The sequence below is a fragment of the Ovis aries genome, unplaced genomic scaffold (genome assembly GCF_016772045.2).
Source record: "Ovis aries strain OAR_USU_Benz2616 breed Rambouillet unplaced genomic scaffold, ARS-UI_Ramb_v3.0 scaffold_111, whole genome shotgun sequence".
NCBI classification, from domain to species: domain Eukaryota; kingdom Metazoa; phylum Chordata; class Mammalia; order Artiodactyla; family Bovidae; genus Ovis; species Ovis aries.
In genome coordinates, this window is record NW_024599728.1 from 263,334 (window position 1) to 271,884 (window position 8,551).

Genomic DNA, 8,551 nt, shown 5'->3' on the forward strand with positions numbered 1-8,551 from the left:
AGAAGAGCGGGCAGCCCGGTGCTCACAGACCTCAGAGGGCTCACCCAGAAGCAGCTCTGCTGCGAGCACTCAGACTGGAAGCCCAAACTGAAATGGAGCAGAATAGCTCCATGACCCTCCGCAAAACATGGCTAAGGAATAATCAGAGCCTGCATGGAATGCAGCCATAAAAAGGAACACATTTGAGTTTGTTCTAATAAAGGGGAGGGAAGTCAGTCAAAGAGAGAAAAACATGGAATCTAGAAGGATGGTACTGACGAGTCTGTTCACAGAGCAGCAATGGAGGTGCAGACATAGAGAACAGACTTACAGACGAGGGTGGGGAACAAGAGGGAGAGGGTGAGATGAATGGAGAGAGCAGCATGGATGCAGGTACACCTACATTTGTAAATAGACAACCAATGGGAATTTGCTGTATGATTCAGGGAACTCAAACTGGGGCTCAGTAGTAACCTAGAGAGGTGGGAATGCATGCGAGGTGGGAGGGAGATTCAAGAGCAAGAGGACATAGGTACACCTATGGTTAATTCATGTGGATGTATGACAAACCAAACCAATATTGTAAAGCAATGATCAATCAACTAAAAGAAATAACTTTAAAAAATATGAACATAAACACAAACTTTGCAACAAGGTAACTCCATTTAAAAAACTATAGAATTTTAGAAAACTGCAAAGTTCTACATGACCGTTGGTCTGGTGATCAGGTCTAACATACACAAAACAAGCCAACTTACCAAATTATGAATATAAATTATTTAAAACATTGCCTTTTATCATTTCATACATTTACCCTGTGGAGGACCTTACTCGAGAGAACCAAAACAAACTGTTAAATGAACCACGGACCACCCACCCTGGCCAGGCAACAGAGAAAAGAAAACACTTGCAGGAATCATCTTACAACAGGAGGTCCTGGGAAGGAACAAGGAACGAACAAGCTACCACCAACCAGAATTCTGGAGAGGTCAGGAGATGGGAGGCTCCAGTTCAGAGGTCCTACCAACCTCCCAGGATCCACTTCGCTGGAATCCATCTCAGCTGAGTGATGCGTGTGCCCCCAAGAAGGATCCCAATTCAGAATGCCTGGCAAGAGACAAACCAGAAATGAGCCCGATGACCATAAAACCTGAGACTGTGAGCCACGTGACAGAGTGGTTCTCTCCGTTTCCCTCACCCTCCTGCCCTCCACCCTGGCAGCCCTTCCCAATAAAGCCTCTCGCTTGGACAGCACTCCTCTCCTCAGACAACTCATTGCCCAGTGTCAGACAAGAACTCACTCTCAAGCCCTGAAAGGGATCCCCTTCCTTCATCAAAAGCAATATCCAGGAGAAAATATCTTCAAAACGCTATCTTGCAGAGAAGGAAATCAGAGAAGGCAATGGCAGCCCACTCCAGTACCATTGCCTGGAGAATCCCACGGACAGAGGAGCCTGGTAGGCTGCAACCCCGGGGTCACTAAGAGACGGACACGACTTCACTGAGTGGCTTCACTTTCACTTTTTCACTTTCATGCACTGGAGAAGGACATGGCAACCCACTCCAGTGTTCTTGCCTGGAGAATCCCAGGGACAGAGGAGCCTGGTAGGCTGCTGTCTATGGGGTCGCGCAGAGTCAGGCACGACTGAAGCGACGCAGCAGCAGCAGCAGCAGCAGCAGCAGCAGAGAAGGAAATGGCACCACCTGCAGTACTCTGGTCTCAGAAATCCCAGGGACAGAGGAGCTTGGTGGGCTACAGTCCAAAAGCAGGGCATTTCTGATGGGAGGAAACAGTCCCAGGGAAGCTGAGCTGCTCACCAAAGGCCCCAGAGCTTTGGATAGCACACCAGAGCTGGGGCTGAGGATTCCCAGCTGCCATGCCTCTTGATCCTGGCCTCTTTCACTAGATACATGTGTGGAAAACTAGTCTAAAATATGCCCTGGTGGTTCCATAGTAAAGAATCCACCCCCGGTGCTGGAGATGCATGTGCGATCCCTAGGATGGGAAGATCCCACATCCTATGGAGCCCGTGTGCCACAACAGCCGAGCGAGCCTGTGCTCTAGATCCTGGAAGCCACGATGCCGAGTTCACATGCTGCAGCCACTGAAGCCCGTGAGCCTGTGCCCTCAACAAGAGGAGACACTGCAGTGAGAAGCCTGCAAACCACTAGTTATGGCCCATGCTCACCAAAACTAGAGAAAAGCCCACACACAAAGAGGCAACACAGCCAACAATCAATAAAACTGTTTTCCTAAAACAATGCATATCTGACAAAGAAACTGTATTCGAATTGTCCAAGAACACTAGAGCAAACAAGCCCATTCATAATTGGTAGCGACTGAAATAGACACCTGGCCACTGAGGGTATACTGATAGTAAACTATCATACAAAAACATACTCAAGATACTGGTGCAATGCATGCAGAGCCCCCTTTGAAAGACAATCTGACAGTTTTTTTTCAGTAACCACGTGGGACAAGCACTGAATTCTGTGTATGACAAGCGGTGGAAGCCAGGTATCTTACCATTGGAATGCAAAGTTACAGATAAACAAAAGGAAACGTTACAATGTCCATGTCGTGGTGGATCAGGTTGGAGACATCACAAATTACCTTTAACTGAATATGTTCAAGGTGAGCTGGAATACATGTATATATATATATCCATGTATTGTCAGCTGAGCATATTGAGCTCCTACATGTATGTTTTAAATATCATTCTCTAATAAAAGGGAACAGGAAACATCTCCAATGGCCCGGTGGTAAAGAATCTGCCTACCGATGCAGGGAACACGGGTTCAATTCCTGTGTAGGAGATTCCACACGCCCAGGGGCAACGAAGCCCTTGAACAGCTCTTGAAGTTTGCATGCTCCAGAGCCCAAGTTCTGCAAACAGAGAAAGCACTGCAATGAGAAGCCATGGCACAGCAACTAGAGGGTAGCCTCTGCTCACTACAACTAGACAAACGAGCAATAAAGACCCAGCACAGTCAAAAATAATGTAATGTTTAAAAAAGGACAGTTCTTTGAAGAAATGACTGAGACTAGGGGTGAGACTGTAAATATATGAGACAGGGTCATCTTAAATTATGAGAAATTAAAGAAACTAAAGACAACTATCAAGCTGTCCAAACTGATACAAATGAATGATGACACAGTGTTATCTGTATACACCAGCAAATAACAATCTGAAAAGGAATTTAAACAAACGATTCCCTTTCAGTCATGTCAACATTACTAAAAGACTTTGCTATGGACAGAATGAGGATAACAAGACTGGCACACTGGAAATGATACATGATTGCTGAAAAATACCCTAAAGACATGGACAGATATGCCATAGCGATGAAAAGGCTTCAGTTGGCAATACCATGGAATGCATCTTCAATCTGAAATGAAGATTCAATATGAATTTCAAAAGGCTGAAAGGTGGTTGCTAAACCACAAAAGATGCCAGCATTCTTGGACTCCAGAGGAGAATTCAATCCAGGGCAAGTGACGAAGCTTGATGGCTCAGAGGTTTTCTGTTAAAAAGTTTTATTAAAATATAAAAGAGATCGAGAGAGCTGCTGACGTAGACAGTAAAAGGGGGAAGAGTACCCCTGCTAGTCTTTAGCCAGATGTTATAGAGCCACTAGCAGTCTGCTAATGAAAGAAAGACAATGTGTCAGAGAATGGCACCAGGCCCTCACCCACAGCATGCATTGAGATAACATTGGCAGCAGATGAGTCATCCCAGGCCATAAAATGATGGACATGAATCTTGAAGAAAGGCAGATTTCCAAGCAAATATATAGTTTCATTCACATAGATTAAGAGAACAAGGTATGAGTACAACATACTGGTTTGTCAAGTTTTTCTGAGCCTTTAGGGAAACTGACCTGAAGACAGAGCCTTGGGTAAATACATAGTACATTAGCATACCTTAAGACAAACATTTCCATAAGAAAATGCATTGCTTAGTTCAAGGTTTGAGGAAAGTTAAATTCAGGTGGAGCCAGGAGTGGTCATGGCAACACAGAAATTTCTGAGAAACCTTTCAAATTTGTATCAAGATGGAGAAAAAAATGCAGCACTCTTTTGTCTCCTCCGGCCTCTTAAGAGAGAGAAAAAACGTCTGACACTTGCGGTCTATTTTCTCTGTCTGGAGACCCTGGCCTTCCTGCCTGTTATCCTCTCCAGGCCTGTAGGAAGCAATACACTAGGCTGCTTGGGAAAACCGCACGGGTCTGAGCTTTATGCAAGGGGTAAAGCAGTAAAACCCTTGACCTCAAAGGCGAGGCTTTTCTGCGACCGCCATTTTAGTCGGCTCCGAGACTGCAAACAAAGAGGGCAGAATACATGGTTCCCTGCTCCGCCCAGTCCGAGTTCCCTTACCTGTGGCCCACAGCCCTGCGCTCTGCTCGCTGGATGCCAATCGACGGGGACCCAGGAGCCCACGAAACGAGCATTCCCAGCTGCAATGGCGAGCCCTGAGAGCCCTGGCCCCGACGCGCCGCCATGTTCATCCCGCCCCAGACCCGCTCACGTGAGCCGCGCTCCTGACCAGCCGCCCAGGCTGGCCCCGCCCCGACGCGCTCACGGTGCGCCCCACCCCACGCCCCCTTCCAGGACAGGCCCGCGGGACCGCGACTGCCTCCAGGTGAAACACAAGGACAAGCAAATCCACCCCACCGAGACAATCCAAGCTTTTCTCAGCTGATCTGTCTATGATTTAGGGATAAAACTATGACTATAGAAAGCAAAGATGACCTAGGACAGCCATGATATTCTATAGAGCCAGACCCTGGCGGGCAGAGGCTTGAAGAGGTCCGGGAGCTCTGTCAGGACAGCAAGCCTCTGTAGCGTAGCGGTTAGGTGCGCTGGTGAGCAGGCAGATGATGGTCTGTAAGTCAGGAGTTCAAATCCGCAGTTTAACTCTTTTGCTCTGAGGGGCGGGGGACAGCAACAGGCGGGACTTAGACCAGAAACGTTTATTTTTATTTTAGAGGTTTATTGTTTAGCTTAGGGTTAGGGTTCGGGCAACCCCCAACTTGTTCAGGTTCGGGTTCAGGTTAGGGTTAGAATTTGGGGATCCCCCTCTTGTAAGAGTTCGGGTTTGGCATTAGTGTTGGGGTTACAGCTTAAAGTGAGCCCTAATAGGGCCCATAGTTCTTTATTAGCCTGCCCTGGCGGGCCGAGGCTTGAAGAGGGTTCGGGAGCCCTGCTGAGAGCAGCAAGCCTCTGTAGCATAGGGGTTAGGTGGGCCACTAGGCAGGCGGACTATGGCCTGTAAATCAGGGGTTCAAGTCTCCAGTCTGACCTTTTTGCTTTTAAGGGCAGGGACTGCAAGAGCCAGGGCTTAGACCAGAAAATTTTTTTATTTTAGAGGTTTATTGTTAAGCTTAGGGTTAGGTTCGGGCAACCCCCCCCACTTGTTAGGGTTCGGGTTCAGGTTAGAATTCGGGACCCCCCTCTTCTTAGAGTTCGGGTTTGGGTTAGGGTTCATGTCAGGGTCAGGGTTCGGGTTACGGTTAGGGTTGGCATTAGCTCTAGGGTTACAGCTAAAGTGAGCGCTAATAGGGTCCATAGTTCTTTATTAGCCTGCAGTGGCGGGGTGAGGCTTGAAGAGTGCCTGGGAGCAAGACAAAACCCAGTAATCCTCCCTAGCGAAGCGGTTAGGCTGACAACCAGTTAAACATCCAACTTGGCTCTGTAGGTCAGGCATTCGAGTCCCAGTTTTGCCTCGTTTGCTTTTAGGGGGTGAGGGACAGCAAGGGGCGGGGCTTAGGCCAGAAAAGTTTATGTTTATGTTAGAGTTTTATTGTTAGGGTTAGGTTTAGGGTTCTGGCATCCCCCAACTTGTTAGGGTTCAGGTTCAGAGTTCGGGTGCGGGGAATCCCCTCTCTACTTAGGGTTCGGGTTCAGGGTTCGTGTTTGTGGTTTGGGGTTCAGCATTTGGGGTTAGGGGTTCGCGGTTCTAGTTTGAAGTTTGGGGTTCCGATTAGGGGTTCAAGGTTCAGCTTAGGGGTTTGGGGTTCGGGGTTCGGGTTAGGGGTTCGCGGTTTGGGTTTGGGGTTTGGGGTTCGGGTTAGGGTTCGCGTTTCAGATTTGGGGATCAGGTTATGGGTTCTCAGTTCGGGGTTCGCAGTTCGGGTTTGGGGTTTGGGGTTCAGGTAAAGGGTTTGGGGTTCGCGGTTTGGGTTTGTGGTTTGAGGTTTGGGTTTGGGGTTTGGGGATCAGGTTAGGGCTCTCGGATTGGGTTAGGGGTTCACAGTTCGGGTTTGGGTTTGAGGTTAGGGTGAAGGGTTTGGGGTTCATGGTTTGGGTTGGAGGTTTGGGATTCGGGTTAGGGTTTTGGGTTTGGGATTCGGGTTATGGGTTTGGGTTTTGGGGTTCGCGGTTTGGGTTTGGGGTTCTGGTTAGGGGTCTGGGGTCTGGGTTTGGGGTTTGGAGTTCGAGGTTTGGGGTTCGCGTTTCAGGTTAGGGGTTGAGGGTTGGGGTTTGGGGTTCATGGTTTGGGATAGGGGTTCATGGATTTGGTTAGGGGTTAGGATTTGGGGTTTGGAGTCTGGGATTTGGGTCAGGGTTCGTGGTTTGGGGTTCCAGTTATGGGTTTGGGGTTTGGGTTCAGGGTTGTGGGTTGGGGGTTCGGTTTTTGGGTTTGCAGTTTGGGTTACGGATTAGGGGTTTGGGGTTTGGGTTTGGGGTCTGGAATTGGGGTTCGAGGATTGGGGTTGGGGGTTCCGATTAGAGGTTCAGTAAGTGAGATTTGTGGATCGGGGGTCAAGATTTGAGGTTTGGGGTTTGGGCTTCGGGGTTTGGGGTTCAGGGTTTGGGGATGGGGTGTGAGGTGCAGTTTCGAGTTGTGCTGTTCAGGTTAGGAGTTAGGGGTTGGGAGTTCGGGGTTCGGCTTAGGGGTTTGGGGTGTGCGGTTTGGGGTTTGAGGTTTGGGGTTCCGGCTAGGGGTTTGGGGTTTGGGGTTCGGAGTTTGGGTTTGAGGGTTGGGTTTTGGGGTTTGGGTTTCGGGGTTTAGAATTCGGGTTAGGTGTTCGCAGTTTGGGTTAGGGGTTTGGGGTTTGGGTTGGGGGTGTGTGGGGTACGGGTTAGGGGTTTGGGTTCAGGGTTTGGGGTTCACTTTATGGGTTTGCGTTTCCGGTAAGGCATTAGGGGTGTGCGGTCTGGGTGTGGGGTCTGTGTTAGCGGTTTGGGGTTGGGGGTCCGGGTTCCAGATTTGGGGTTCGGGGTTTGAGTTATGGATTCGGGGTTTGGGCTACATGGTTCGGGGTTTGTGGTATGGGGTTTGGGGGTCGGGGTTTGGGTTTGGGGTCGGGGTTAGGGTTCGCAGTTAGGGGTTCAGATCGGGTTAGGGGTTTGGGGTCTGGAGTTTGAGGTTCGGTTAAGGGTTCGCTGTTCTGGTTAGGGGTTAGTGACAGGGCTTCTGTTTTAGGGTAGGGGTCGCAGTTCAGGTTATGGGTTAGGGGTTTGGTGTTTCATTTCGGGTTATGGTAAAGGGTTCAGGTAGGGGATTGGGTTAGGGATTCGGGTTCAGGTTGGGAGTTCGGTGCTTGGGGTTAGAGATTTGGATTCGGAAATGGGTTGGGGTTCATGGTATGGTGTCTGAGTTAGGGGTTTGGGGTTCGGAGTTTGGGGGTTCTTGTTCTGATTAGGGGCTTGGGGTTTGGGGTATGGGGTCTGGCTTCGGGGTTAGAGGCTCGCGGTTTGGGGTTGCGGTTTGGAGATTGGAGTTTGGGTTTGGGATTAAGGGGTAGGTGTTTGGTTTGAGGTCGGGTTAGGGTTAAGGTATCAGGTTTCAGGTTCATTGTTTGGGGATTCGAGCTAGGCATTCAGTTTACGGGTTTGGGATATAGGGTTTTGAGGTCAGGGTGGAGTTCGGGGATTGGAGTCGCGATTAGGGGCTACTGAGTGCCGCAGAGGCAAGGGCTCCAGCAGTAAAAGCAGGCTGCGAGAAGCTGGGAGACGCTACTGGCGCCTTTCTGGCCTCAGCTCCGCTCCTGCCTTGCCTTTGCACCTAGGCCCCAGGCGTCCTTGGGAAGGGCTTAGGGGCCGGTGGCTTGCACACTGCCAAGGGTTCCAGCAGGGAGACCTCTGTGAGAGGGAAGGAAAGGCAAGTGCAGGGCACCTCCAGCGGTTGCTTGGCCGCCCAGACTCAGCGCCGAACGGAGTGCACCAGCCTCCCAGGGCCCGTGGCTCTTGTCTGCAGCCCCGCACTCCCGGAGGCTGACTCCCTGGGCGCCCAGCAGCTGCCTCACACACGTAGCTTCCTAGCGCTCTCCTCCCCAGCAGAGACGTGTGCAGCTGGTTGGGGCCTGCCCTGCGTGCCTGGGCTCCCGCCCACAGCCCCAGCTCAGGCAAGCAGCCCTGAGCCAAGACCTGCAGGAGGCGCAGAGCGCCCCCACCTGGAAGCCGAGTGAACAGCTGGCGGGAGGCGAGCCTCGAGGGAAGAAGAGGCAGCCCAGCCTCGTTTGGCTCAAGGCCTACTTGGCTGGAGCCGAGTGCGCCTCCAGGACGGCAGAGCTCCAGCTCTGCTCAGAGCCCGATCTGGCAGAGTTGCTGGCGCGAGGCTGCTCT

At 50.7% G+C, this 8,551-nt stretch overlaps 1 long non-coding RNA gene across 1 annotated transcript in view; it reads right to left on the reverse strand.

Moving 5' to 3' along the window:
* LOC121818464 (uncharacterized) overlaps positions 1 to 4,496 on the reverse strand; it is a 70,457-nt gene extending 65,961 nt beyond the window's left edge. The window contains exons 1-3 of the long non-coding RNA XR_009599057.1: positions 4,358 to 4,496; positions 2,760 to 2,866; positions 953 to 1,086 (exon numbers count right to left, since the gene is read on the reverse strand). This is a non-coding gene — a long non-coding RNA (uncharacterized LOC121818464). The remainder of the gene's footprint in view (positions 1 to 952; positions 1,087 to 2,759; positions 2,867 to 4,357) is intronic.
* Positions 4,497 to 8,551: the final 4,055 nt, after the last annotated feature.